Source organism: Saccopteryx leptura, chromosome 3 (genome assembly GCF_036850995.1).
Source record: "Saccopteryx leptura isolate mSacLep1 chromosome 3, mSacLep1_pri_phased_curated, whole genome shotgun sequence".
Taxonomy (NCBI): domain Eukaryota; kingdom Metazoa; phylum Chordata; class Mammalia; order Chiroptera; family Emballonuridae; genus Saccopteryx; species Saccopteryx leptura.
Genome location: NC_089505.1, coordinates 195,034,277 through 195,048,558, shown reverse-complemented (window position 1 = coordinate 195,048,558; position 14,282 = coordinate 195,034,277). Strand labels below are relative to the sequence as shown.

The window sequence follows — 14,282 nt, the reverse complement described above, 5'->3', positions numbered from 1 at the left end:
TAAAAGAAACTACACTAGTTTTCCCCACTGAAAACCACAGTGGCTTCCTCCTTCAATTTAAAAGAGCACACCTGCTTCCTCTGTTGCGAACCTTAGGCTTTTCCATAGCTCCTCCTATTTCAGAATTTCAAAAATTTTAAAACTACACATTGTCCAAAAGGTTTTGTAAATTCCTCAAAGCAAGTTCTTAACACAATTAAGGTAGAATGTTACTTTGGTAACTTCTTCATGTTAATAGAAGGGATGGGACTTCCAGGTGTCCGGGTTGCTAGTTTGAAGCTATCCTAACGAGGCCAAAGGTACCGAAATAACTGTGGTGAGAGTTCCTCTTCTGATTCTATAAGGGAGATCCAGGCCCAATGGATTCCAAAGATTAACTAGAAAACAGACTTCCAGTGACAGCTAGGAAATTGAAGACTTTCAGACCTCTTCTCATGGTAAGCTGGGCAGCTGGCTTCCCTGTGAACTCCCTATAAACAATCAAGTCACAATAGAATACTTTCCCTGTCATTCCACCCAAATTAAAAAGATGTTTGTTAAACAACTATCAAATTAGACTGTCCTAGATTGTTTCATTCTGTTTACCGTGACTACATCGATTACCTTCTTTCTTTTCTCAGGAAGCTACCAATCACTGGGGGAAGCGATCTTGTGATTCACTATTACTAATTGGAGTAAGAGTACATATAGAAAAACAAACCGTGGTATTTATTCATTCATTCAGTGACTGGCTCACTAATATGCTTGTTTCATTCATTCAGTTAGTCTCCACCATCTGCTAAGCACAATGCTCATATCTAGAAAATCAAGAGTGATTAAAATACATTTCCCACCCAGGTGTAGTGGGAGGGGGCTGGAAGCAAACCCTGCTCAGTCAAGCCAAAGAGTTGTTTCACTAAAAGATACATTCATGTTGCCAAGGTGCCCACCCTCACATCTTCTGATTACCTCCTACTGAGTATTTCTGAAGCCAGCTTCTCATAAAGTGGGTGGGGAAGGGGAAGGGGAGCTACTATTTTCTTTTTATTGCAAAGAAGTTTCAAGAGTCTCTGAGTTTTGAAATAGTTTATTCAGAATATAAGAGCCAGAGAGTTATAAAGGAAAAGAACATTTTAAATTTTAAAAAAAATGAAGAAAATATGAGATCCTGAGTTGGCAACTGATTCCTCCAAAGCTTCTAGAAATGTCCCACTGCAGAGAAATAAAGCAAACTCTTCAGCTGGATTTTCAAAAGAACCTCACCCCAGTTCTTCAGACCTCACTAGGCTCCCGAGATCCAATCACAGAGATGACTCATCCCTTCCACACATGCCCCCCAATCTCTCCTCTGTGCTGATTCTGATGTTTTCATGACCTCAAGGGTCCTTCCTGGCACGGCTGTACCATTTTCCAAACCCCAGCTTCTCTGAGAGTTCATCCATTGTCCCACAAATCAGAGGTAACTTCCCTTGAGATATTAATTTCCTGTCATCGCCCTCAAACACAGAGTCAACTATGAAAGGTGAAATAAACAACCACATATAGAAATTACCTCCTCATTCCATTTGCCCTCTGGACACATGGTACCACTCTTAAGAATGATTCTCAATCTATCTTGTAACATAAATATTCTCCTTGAGGCTGGAATCTCAGAAGATAAAAGGCTAGGGCTTATATAACTTGAGGTAGTGGAAAAATCATTTTTTGACATCAGAGAACCTTAATTTGAGACCCTGACCTTCATTGACAATCTATATGACTGGGCAGATTAACAAACCTGTCTCAGCCTCAGTTTCTCACTCTCAGCATAAAGTCGTTCCTTCTTTGTTCACTGACTAGGAAAATCAAATATGAGTGTGTTTGTGCTCTGTGCTGCTTGCTGGGGCTACGTTGATGGATGAGACGCAGACTGTCCTCAAGGCACCATGCTCTCCTTGAGGACAGGACAGTTCAGCTGTTGGGACAGGCCAGCACTCTACAACTCCAGGCCACAGGGAACTGAGCAATTTCAGCAGGAAAGAGCCCAAGTGGGAACTGAGACCATGGGAGAATCTAAGTACAGCTTGAAGGCTGCCTCTGCGCCTTGCCTTGGTTTGGTGGCACCGGGTAAGGACAGAACCATAAAAGCATAGACTCTGAAGATTGAGTGGGACCTGGACAGACCTCTAATCTACTTTCTTATCATGAAGTAGGAACTTCTTTAGCTAAGTATGAGGTAAGGACTCCTCACAGAAAAGGACCTCCCTCCCCACACCCTACCACGACCCTTTCTAGGCCCCAGTGCTATTGGGGAAGCTCTTTCTATTCCTGCTTCTCCTCACTGCCCTTCTGCTCTTGGATAGGTACCTGAGGAAGCAGTGGTCAAAGAGGTGCTTCTAAGAGTCCCCAAGAACCACATCCTGGCACTGGGGAAAGAAGAGCCATGCAAACCCTGCTGGTCAGGCTACCACTGCCAGGGCAGGGTTTCAGGGACTTTCTGTCTCTCCATAAAGTGAATGTATTGCTCTCCTTGTATCCACATATATAAAAATCTCTTAAATTAATAATAAGAAGACAACTACTCCAATTTAAAAATGAGCTAATTATTTGTATATACATTTTCCCAAAGAAATTAATTCAAATAACATTAATTTATTGGGACTTTCCTATATTGCTGGGGAATGTAATATGGTGCATTTTCCAGCTGTTGTGCAAAACAGTTTGGAAGTTTCTTTAAAATTAAACATATATTTCAAAAATTTCTTAAAAAATAAGCCATATGACCCAGCCATTCCACTTGTAGCTATCTATTCAAGAAATTTTAAAAAAGTATGTCCATACACACAGTAACTTGTATACAAATGTTCATAACAGCATCGTTCATAATGACCAAAAAAGGGAGGAAACAATCTAAATTTCATCAATGGATGAATGGAATAATGAAATGTGGTATATCCATACAATGGAATATTACTTGCCAATAAAGAGGAATGAAGTAATGATACATGCTACACACAGATGAACCTCCAAACATGATGCTCTGTGAAAGAGCCAGAGACAGAAAACATGTGTTGTCCAATTCCATTTTGTGACTATCTAGAAAGAGCAAATCTATAGACACAGAAAATAGATTAGTGGTTGCCTAGGGCTGGGGACAGGAATGGGGAGTGACTATAAACATACACAAACTTTCTACTTAAAGTGATGGAAATTATTTAAAATAGGATTGTGGTAGCTGTTGCACAATGCTGTATGTATACTAATAATTACCAAACTGTGCATGTAAAATGGTGGATATCATGGTATGCAAAATGTTAGCTCTATAAAGCATTTAAAAACAAATAAGAAATAAGTACAGCTTTCCTTTATAAAGGTATAGTGGAAAAGCTATGAACTCTCAGTAACTCGATGCTCTCATTTCCCAGCAAAGTGATAGGTGAGAACTAAGCTGAGCTAGAGACTGCTTTGAGAGGCCACCCTTCTCTCCTGGAACTAGTCGTAGGGGTCAAGACAGGGGACAGAACAGAGCAGCAATTCTCACTGTTCCTCACTCTCTTGCGCATCAGAATCACCAGGGAGGAACAGGGCCTCCTAAATGCAGATTCCTGGCCTCCACTCTACACAAACCAATTCAGTGGTCCTGGCTGTTTGCAGAAATCTGTATTTTTAATAAGTACCCATCACAGTATGAGGCCGCACACTTTGAGAAGCCTTCTAACAGAAAAGTGCAGAGGAATGCTTCGGAAGCAAGTGGAAAAGGAAGGGTCAAGAAAAAGGGTGCTCAACTGAGCCCTGGGAAGTATGGCGGCTACTAAAGCTTGACGAAGAACTAGACTAAATCTCAAAGGATGAGGAGGTATTATTCAAAGGAAAGGTAAGTAAAGGCATTCCTGAACCTATGGTCAGTATGTGCAAAGACATGGAGACAATACAGCCAGAAAATATTTACTAAGTATTCACTTTCTGCCAGGAGCTATTTAAGATAGCAGAAGAAAGAGGGGATAGATGGGTAATTAGAAAGAGTGGTTAATAAAGGTGGAAAGGAACCTGGAGAATTACTACAAAGATGACAGGAGATTGGAGATGTAAAGAATTGGTAACATCTGAGAAAGGATTAAATGGGGGTAGGAGGGAAACAGAGAATGTATTGCTCTGTGATGGGGTGCTGACAGTAAAAACAGAGATAGGGAATGGAGGTGGCTAATGAGGAGAAGCAGCTCAGTTTTAGACTTGTGAGTTTGTAAGTGCCTACGGTGACACTGAGCAGGTAGCTGGCAGCTGCAAATAGAAACCAGAACTTCAGGGGATTTCAGGAATGGAATTATAAGTATTAGCTACTTAATAATAATAACTGCCCAAGAATTCTTTGGAAGATTAAAGAAGACTTTGTGAATTCTAGAGTGATGCCTAAGTGTTGTTATTTATCTCTAAATGTTCTATAGCACTCATCACTGTGGTCTGTCCCTAGTGAGGGATCAATCTACGAACTATGGTTGTGTGCGTTACCATTGATCCTGTCCCCAGACACAATGACCATAACATCTCACACACCACTCTTCTAAGACCAGGCCGTAGAACAAATGAGGTACAGAATCACTACTGACTGAAAACATAAAGGGGAAAGCATTTCATATGGTCAGTTATCTATTTCCCACAACATAACTAGAAATATTTCACTTTATTAAACCTTGTCGTTTCAGAGTTAAGAATGCCATGTCTCTCTGGAATAATAAAGGTATTGCTGAAATTCTTCCTAATCTTAACATTTTTGCATTTCTTGTAAGATTTATACACAATTGAATAATAGATTCAGCAACTGTCTTAAAACAAAAATTCTAAGGACCAGTTCTTAAGTGTTGGGCCAGGTTCCTGCATGGACATTTCCAACAAGTGTGACTTGACCATTTGATTGACAAAAGCTGGGTAATGGATTTGGTGCAGGTGCTCTCCTTCAACCTCATTTTTGCTGCTTCCTGTCTCAGCCTCTGGGTTTACTTTCAGACTTGACTTCAATTTATTACTTCTAACAAAATCAGTTCTCAAAGAGTGCTGTGAGCCACCAAAAGACTAGAGGTTCTTTTTCCGCTCTTTAGAATTGGGAGCCCAAAGGAAAGGGGAAAGAGGTGAAGGACAAACCAGAAAGAAAAGCACTGTGGGGTGTGGGGAGAACAGAGGGAAAAGGGAGTGAGGGACGCTAGGAAAAGAGGAGGGCGCCACCAGGGATGTGCGCAGGGAGAAGTCCCTTGCAGCCTGTCTCCGAACTGTGCGCAAAATGCGAAAAGCAACTCCCTGACTCTGAAAGATAATCAATAGTGGTGAATTGAGAGCAATCAAAACTTGAAAAAGGAACCCACGGGGAGTGCATTTCTGGGTTTTTCTTTTTTCTCCAGAGCTGGCCCAAAGGTCGGAACTGTGCAGGGGATGCAGGCAAGAACTCTTAGGGAGCCCTCTTCTTTGGCCAGAAGACCTGGAAAAGAGGCCCCTGCAAATCGAAGAATGTGAAGAAAAGACCAAGTGTCCTCTTTTTCCCGTTTTTTCTCTCCCTTGAGTGCTCACAGGCACAGAACTTTGTGGCCTAAGAAGCTAAAAGTTTCTCCATAAGAAACCTCGTCTTACTGTCATAGAGCGGGGGTGGGGTGGTAGGCTCGTGATTCAAAGAGTGTGGGAGAATCCTTGTTATTTTTTATTTTTCCCTCTCACTTTTCGCACATGGCTTTGCCCTTAGGGAGACTAATCTATACTACAGCAATATGATCATCTAAAGCTTCGAGAGAAAGGCAAGACTTCTGGCCAGAAGACCAGGGGGGAAAATTGCTGTTGGGGGTGGGGGATGTGGGAGGAAGCCCAGGGAGGAGGGAACTGAGGAAGGGGAACCCCCCTGATTGTGTGCATGACCCAATGCAGGCCACCGCCCCAGTTTCTCCCTGCTGTGTAGCCCAGGGACAGATCCAAAAGCTTTGAGACCTGTAGTATGACTAAGCCCCTGCTCAAGTCCCAGATTGACCCCTCAATTGTGCTTCCATAAGAGCCAAAGAGCACAGCAGAAGCTTTGAAAAATGAATTGATATTGGAACCACTGCCCACACAATGCAAGACAGAACTGGGTTGACTGCCTGAAAGGACCAAACAAACAAACAAAAAAATTCAAGTCGTCTCACAACATAACACTCAAAATGTCAAGAATTCAATCCCAAAATGTTTGACATGCAAGGGACTGGAGAAATGTCATCAGTTCTTAAGAGAAAAGACAACAACTCCAAAATGACAGAGATGTTGAAATTATCAGATATATAAGAGTTATATTAATTATGTTCCAAGAGATAAAGGTAAACACTCTGAAATGAATGGAGAGATAGAAGTTCTCAGAAGAGACACAGAATTTATAAAAAGGAAACAAGTGAAAATTTTAGAACAGAAAAATACAATAATAAAATGCAAACTGGATGAGCTCAACGGCAGAACAGAGATGACAAAGGGAAGTGTCAGTGAACTTGATGACATAGATATGATCTAATCTGAAGAACAGAGAGGAAAAAGGATTGAGCAACAATAACAACAACAAAAAAAAATGAACAGGAACCTAAGAAGTCTATGGGACAATATTAAAAGTTCTAATATTAGTGTCATTGGAATCCCAGGTGAGGACAGAGACATAGGTGGAAAACATATATGAAGTAAAAATGGCAAAAAGCTCCCCAAACTTGGTGAAGGTTATACATTTACAGATCCAATGACAGTACCATCTGGTCATTATACACATACATGTGTACCAGCACAATACTTCACAGTGAGTGCCTCCAAAGGGAAGAACAAGATCAGTAATGTGAAGATATAGTCACCTAAAAGGAAATAAATAAAATGTGATGAGCTATCATCTATTTTTGAGAGGTGCCCTTAGTACCAAGACCTTTATTTCTAAATGTCTTCCTGAAATCTAGCAGAGCAAGGAGTCATCAGATCTATGTCAATCAATAAACTGATTCATCTACCAACACTAAACTTGCAGAAACTATTTACCACATGACAGATTTTTGGTCAGAAAACAGGATGAGCTACAAAGAAATTTTCAAATATTTATTTGTATATAACCTAAAAGAATTTTGGAAAACACTCTTGCACATTTTTAGATAGACATATAAAAACTTTCACCAAAATGAGAATAGTTGTGAAGAATGTAACTTTCAGCACTCTGTTGACATTTAAAGTAAAACTATCACTCTCTGAAATATGTCCACTGAGTTACCATTCATTTTAGAAGAATACATAAACAGGCTGCTCTTCGAAAGTCATAAATTTGGCATAATTACATTTTCTCCCTGAACTTGCATTTCTACCCTATTTCTCTATGAAAGTTTATCTTAGTTTTATGTATTTTATGCTTTACTGTCTTTTATATATTACCTTATCACACTTTTTTCTGTATCAAAATATTATAAATTTAAATCCAATGGCAAAAATATGCTTTTCTGATTGTTACCATTTTAACTATTATTAGAATGCAATTTATCAAAATAACAAAAATATTACAAATGTTGACAAATAATTACCTTTTGTCACAGCATGGATTGACCTGGAGATTCTTACGCTAAGTGAAATAAGCCAGTCAGAGAAAGACAAATGTCATATGATTTCACTTATATGTGAAATCTAATGAACAAAGTAACCTAACAAACAAATTAGAAACAACTCATAGACACAGAGAACAGACTGACAACATTCAGAGGGGAGGGGGCTGGGGGCTACAAGAAAAAGGTGAGGGAACTAAAAAATAATTGCTAAATGTAAATAAAAAGTAAATTTTTATTGGAAACATCTTTTTGGCACTTTTATTTTTTAATTATTTTATGCATATGTGGGTGAGTATTCATATTACAATGAGTCAACACTGAAATTTTTATTTTTATCAATGAAAATGCTGGGAAACTATTCACATCAATGAAGAGTTGGAAATGGATGAGATTTTGTAATTGAAATGTCACTCAATTCTTTGATCCCCTTCTGGGTTATATACTAAACATCACATGGTGATGAATTATCAAAAATTATTTTAACCACTGGGGAAAGAAAAAGTTGGAGAAGACTGAAATTTTGTGAGTACCCTCTCTATTTATTCATCCATATGGACTATTTCAGCCATTCTTGGCAAAAACTGGGCAATTCACAACTTTGTACATTGATGTTAATTTATGGGAAACTTACAGTGAAGCAAGTAATTATGGTCTATGGAATGCAAATAAATTTTGTCATGTGGAAGTTTAATTGACTTTCCTCTCAAACTATGAAGAAGCCAGTGTCACATCTATTAAGCAAATTCATTTTGGCATTCCTAGCAATGGTTCCCTTTGTAGACTTTTCTGGCTCTCTCATTTTTTAATGTCTTAATAATGTTCACTATTTTATTTGCATGTTTCATCCTTAAAAAAATTTTTCCTTTACACTTTCATTAGATAACTTTTGGTTATTATTCTTTTTTAAATCAAAGACTTGGAAAACATATGATTTGTAATGTCCAGGAATTAGAATCATTGACTTTCTCACCCCTAAAACAGATATTCTGAAATGTCCCCCTTTTTCGCCCTCTCCATTCCCTAGATATTTACATCCTTGGACAATGCAAGTTAATAAAATGGATTAGAGACAGGCCTTTTAGTAAAATGGACTAATAAGATAGGTTAGAAATATGGCTGTCTTAGGTAAAGGAAGAGAAAGGTGATTCTAGGAAAAAAGGGTAACACTTGTGTGCATGTACCTTTGAAAGTCTCTGTATGTAGTGAGTGTACAGTTTGAAGCATGTCAGCTTCAAGTAGGAACCATAAAAATGAGGCCCACCCTTCATCTATGCTGCCTAGATTCATTTGCATTAATAAGCCTCATTTTAAAATTTTCAATTACTAAAGACTTAAATTGGATAACTGTCCACCTTCCATCCTGAAGAGACAGTGAGGGAAGAGGAGGCCTAAGAAGGAAGAGGACTTTGGGAGGCAGGATGAAAGAAGGGAGGGTGAAGGGCTGTCTACAGAAGGCACTTTGAACAGCCAGAGGATCTGAGGAGAGCACTAAGAAATGAAGAAGAGGTGGATATGGAGGGGGGAAAATCAAAATTCAAACTTTAAAAATTTTGTTTAAATATTGATGAACCTACATTGTACCCTTGAAAATTGCTAGCCACAGCTTCTAGCATGCTAGAAGATGATGCCAGGAAAAAGACTGTCTGTGCTTAACCTAATGCCAATTAACCATTAGATAGCTTTTCCATCAACCTACTAACTGGGCCAAATATCTGAGCTTCCTGCCACCTGAGCATTGTGAGCAGAAGTGCCAGACAGTATTCATTAAATGAAAAGATTACCTTTCTATCACTCTAGTCCCTTACCTATCCAGTCTGGGTGATACAGAGGTTTTTAAACTCAGAGTCTATAATATGGATGCCCCCAAGTACATATCAAACCATAACCAGACTGAAATATATATTCACCACTGAGAAGCTTATTTTGCCTGGTTCTGGAAAATACAATTGAACAGTTTTCTTAGTGTGGTCCAATTCAACTGCTTGTTGCCTTAGAGTAAAATAATCAATTTATCTCGTAAGAATATAGGGTTATTCTCTGAATAAAACTAAATAGAAATGAGGTTGGACCTAATGATGACAACCACCTAAGCAGATCCTTTGAATTCTGTGTTTACAGTTTAGGTTATCTTCTGTTCTTTGACCAGATCTTTCACTGATATTCAACTTTGTATCCCCTGTGATTCTCACTGTGCTGGGCATACAACAGTCAGTCATTCAACATGGGGGAAATGAATAAATAATTAATGGATCCCACAGTTTCTCGGGATTTCAATGTGGACTCAGTCTGCTGAAGGCCCACGGTCAAGGCACATATGAGAAAGCAATCAATGAACAACTAAGGTGTCGCAACAAAAAACTGATGATTGATGCTTCTCATCTCTCTCCGTTCCTGTCTGTCTGTCCCTATCCCTCTCTCTGATTCTCGCGCTGTCTCTGAAATAAATAAATAAATATTAAATCAAAAATAAGCAAACCTAAATGAAATATTTCATAAGTACTGTGTTTCCCATGTATAAAACACACATATTTTAAAAGAATTGGGGGTCTAATAACTGGGTGCATTTTATATAGTGGTTGTTAAGTCATTTAAGAAGTGTAGTATTTCAAATGCCATAGATGAAACTGAGGATGAGGCAATATATGAAGAAAGTGTGTCCTCATCAGACACAGATGAGGACAAGCTAATGGATGGGAGTTTTGACAGTGATGAGGAATTGTATGAATTTTATGATGAATAAAACTTGAGTTCAATAACTTTATGTAATACATTTCTTTCAAATTTCAGGCCCCAAAATTAATGTGCGTCTTATACATGGGAGCGTCTTATACATGGGGAAATATGGTATTCATAAAACTGTTTTACAGTAAGGAAATGATTAATACAAAATTCAGAGTTGGGAGGGATATGGGGATGACATAGGAAAAGCACACAAAGAAAGATACAACAGCGTAGATAACAATTTAGTTTTTTTTTCTAGCCTTCTGTTTATTTTTTAACAGTTTTCTGGAGATATAACTCACATATGATACAATTCACCCATTCAAAATGTACAATTCAATGACATGTGCAACTATCACCACAATTTTAGAACATGTTCATCAGCTCAAAAAGAAACCCTGATACCTTTTAACTATCATCCTCCCTAATCCCACCTCCCAGCCCTAAGCAACCACTAATTGACTTTCTGCCTCTATAGATTTCCGTTCTGAACATTTTCATATGAACAGAATTATCAAATATGCTGTGTTTTGTGACTAGCTTCTTTTACTTTGAATAATGTTTTCAAGGTTCATATACAGTGTAGCATGTATCAGTATCTCATTTCTTTTTGTGGCCAAATAATATATCATTGTATACCACATTTTATTAATCCTTTCATTAGTTGATGAACACTTGAGTTGTGTCCACCTTTGGGCTATTATGAATGGTGCTGGTGTAAACATTTGTGTATAAGATTTTACGTGAACATACGCTTCCATATCTCTTGGACAGATATATTTGGAAAGAAATTGCTTTATTGTATGGTGACTGTTTAATTTTCAGGGAGCTAATTGTTTTCCAAAGCAGTTGTATTCCCACTGGTAGTGTACAAAGGTACCAACTCCTCTATATCCTCACTAACATTTACTAACTGACTTTTTCAATCTAGTCCCTAATGGGTGTAAAGTGGTATCTGACTGTGATTGTGATTTGCACTTTGCTGATGAATGAGGATGCTGAGAATCTTTTCATATGCTTATTGGTCATTTTTTTGGAGAAATGTCCATTCTGATCCTTTGACCATTTTTATACTGGGTTATTTATTTTTTTATTATTGAGTTGTAAAAACTATCTATTTTGGATACAAGTCCCTTATCAGATATATGATTTTAAAATGTTTTCTTCCATTTTGTGTTATCTTTTTACAATTATCTAGTTCTTAACTCTAGTTTTTAAAACTGTGTGATGGGTCATTTGAATGTCATGTTTATAGCTTACATAAACTTAGAATATTATTGTTATGTATAAAGTATTATATAATTAATAAATTAAATATAAAACCTCATGCATAAAGATATGTTAGGTAATATTCAAGACAAAACAAAACACCATAGTACCCAATTAAGTTAATGCTATTCTTTTTATTTTATTTTTTTTAATTTTAATTTATTGTGTTTACATAGATTCTAGTGTTCCCCCAATGCACCCCACCTTCCCCGTGCTCCTCACAACATCCCCCTTTCCCCCCTCCCTGCAACACTCTCTGCCTTTTCCTCCAGGATCTGCTTTTCTGCTCTCTATAACGTTGTTATGTGTGTATAATTTCACCAATCTCATTTGACCCTTCTCTGATCCCTTCCTATCATCCCCTTTCACTCTGGACCCTTTGATTCCCACCTCTGTCTCTATTCCGTTCCTCAGTTCATGTTGTTCATTGGATTCCTCAAATGAGTGAGGTTATATGATATTTTTCTTTCTCTGCCTGGCTTATTTCACTTAACATAATAGTTTCCAGGTCCATCCATGTTGTCGCAAAAGGTAAGATTTCCTTCTTTTTCATAAGTTAATGCTATTCTTGAAGACATTTAACTTAACTCCTAGGCACTAGGAGCATCTAGCTCATTAATCCTTTCAAAAGGTTCCTCTCCACACTCTGTCACATGGTAGGTGGATTAATGCATCAATTCAAATATTGCTAAAACTTGCAGCTTATTTGTGATGAGAATAAAGGAAAGGCCATTCACATATGTGATTATCAGCCCTAAAAGTGATGATAGCACGGCTGCTTCCCTGAACACCCCTTACTCAAAAGCGTCAGAGACCCAGCTGTGAGGAGTCTTTTTCCAAGCTGCCCTCAATGCCTCAGTTGCCTTTGCAATTTTTTACAGTGACTCATTGCCTCAAGTCAGGTTCTGCGGAGAAGACAGGTCCGGTATTTTCCCAGCACTTTCTGATCGAGGTGGGTGTGGTCAGATCCACTCCAAGGGCATTCCCCGGCGCTCCCCCACACATACCCCACGCGAGACTCAGAGCCCAGCAGGCGGTCACCCGCAAAGTTTGACGAGCCTGGCGCGCGAGGCCGCGGCCGCGGGCCCAGCAGCCAGCCGGCTCCTCGCCGCACCCGCCTTCGAGTGGCCAGGCGCCCAGCGGGATCGGCGGCGGGGGCAGGGCGCCGCAGCGCTGACCCAGATGGGGAGGCCGCCCGCGCCCTCGCCGGCGTCCGGCCTGGTTCCGGCCCGCGTCCCCGCCCCGGGTCTCGGGCGTCCTGCCCCCACCAGCGCCCGCACAGCCTTTCTCTCCAGCGCGCGCCGCGTCGGCCCCCGGCATCCCACCCATTCAGTGCAACTCCGAGCGCCGCCGCGACCCCGCACCTGCCCGCGCCGCCCGGCGCCAGGGTTACCTGCTGGGGTGTCCCCTGCCTTGTCCCCGGCGGTGCAAAGCCGTGATCCGCCTCTCGCAGCCTACCCACGTCGCCCTCTTCCCACCGCCTCCTCCCTCCCTGAACGGGAGCCGGTGTCAGTCACACCGCTCCCGGGGAGAGTCGCCGGCGGCTTCCGGGAGCTCCAAATACAGACAAGCCAAGGCGGGGGCGGGGGAGGGGGCAAAGCTACGCGGGTGGGAGTGGAAATCAAGGGGAACAGGGAGGAGAGGAGGGATAGAAGAGAGGAAGGCAGATGGGCCGTAGGAGAAAAGAGAGGGAGATGGGGAAGGAGAGGAAGGGAGAGAGCCCGCTAAGCGCCAGGTTGTGAAACAATGAAGTCACCTCATCAGGCAGCATCGCAAAGAAGTCTGGAAAGATCCAGGAAGCTCCTGGCTGTTGAAGCCACAGGTAGATTGGATCTCAAAAGACTGATGCAGAAAAATGATGGGTCCTTAGGAAGCAAAAAGCAGACCTGTGGGTCCCACAACCCCAATACCTGGATAAAGGCCCTGACAGGAGAGGGAGTGGGCATCTAACGCTTTAACTGGGCATCAAGTTCAGATGCGCTCATATCTTGAAACATTTTAAAATGTATTTTTAAAAAATGTGTATTACATACAGCATCTATAAAAACGTGCCTGGTTATTTAAAATCAAATATACCCCAAACCAATTTGCTATTAAAGTGTGTTTTTGTGGCAATCGTCCCATTATATATTGATTATAATTACAAAATTGGAGTCTTTTTACTTTTTTGCTCAAACTATTAGAAGGAAAACATTGATTTTTCAATTTTCATCAGTTTATTTCAATCTGCAAAAGTGGATTTGAAGCTCTTTGTTGAATGAATGCCAGGAAAATAATTAAAGAAAAGAAAGAAAAATAATTGATATTTTTTTAAAGCAAAATTTCCAAACAACCACAAGATGAATGTCCAAAATCTTTGTGTTGATGTTAAAATCACATCTAATTTGGTACTGTGCATAACAAGTCTTATTCTGACCACATAGATCACAACTTAGACGAAGGTCCCTCCTATTACACCTTGCTCTTGGCTAATAGTGGTGATGAGGAGTACCTTTTTGCTTTCTTTTGTCTAGAAAAAAGGAAAACAGAGACATAAAACTGAGAAATGAATGTATACACTGTATATATCCAGAACCAGTGCCATTCTTGTTAGGCACATGCCTTACATTTGGTAGATATTCAGCACTGAAGAATGAATGAATGAATGAATGATTATGTATTTAGAACATTTGTATTCCAGGAATATAAAAAATAATATATTAATAGGACCAGTTTGTGCAGATTCACAGGAAACTTCCAAACATCCAGTCTAATATGACTTCCTCC

General features: G+C 39.9%; 1 protein-coding gene across 1 annotated transcript in view; it reads right to left on the bottom strand.

The window, feature by feature from the left end:
• The window catches only part of CAP2 (cyclase associated actin cytoskeleton regulatory protein 2), a 189,026-nt gene extending 175,813 nt beyond the window's left edge, over nt 1–13,213 (bottom strand). Inside the window, exon 1 of the mRNA XM_066377118.1 lies at nt 12,910–13,213. The gene's annotated coding sequence lies outside the window, so the exon portion shown is untranslated. The remainder of the gene's footprint in view (nt 1–12,909) is intronic.
• Nucleotides 13,214–14,282: the final 1,069 nt, after the last annotated feature.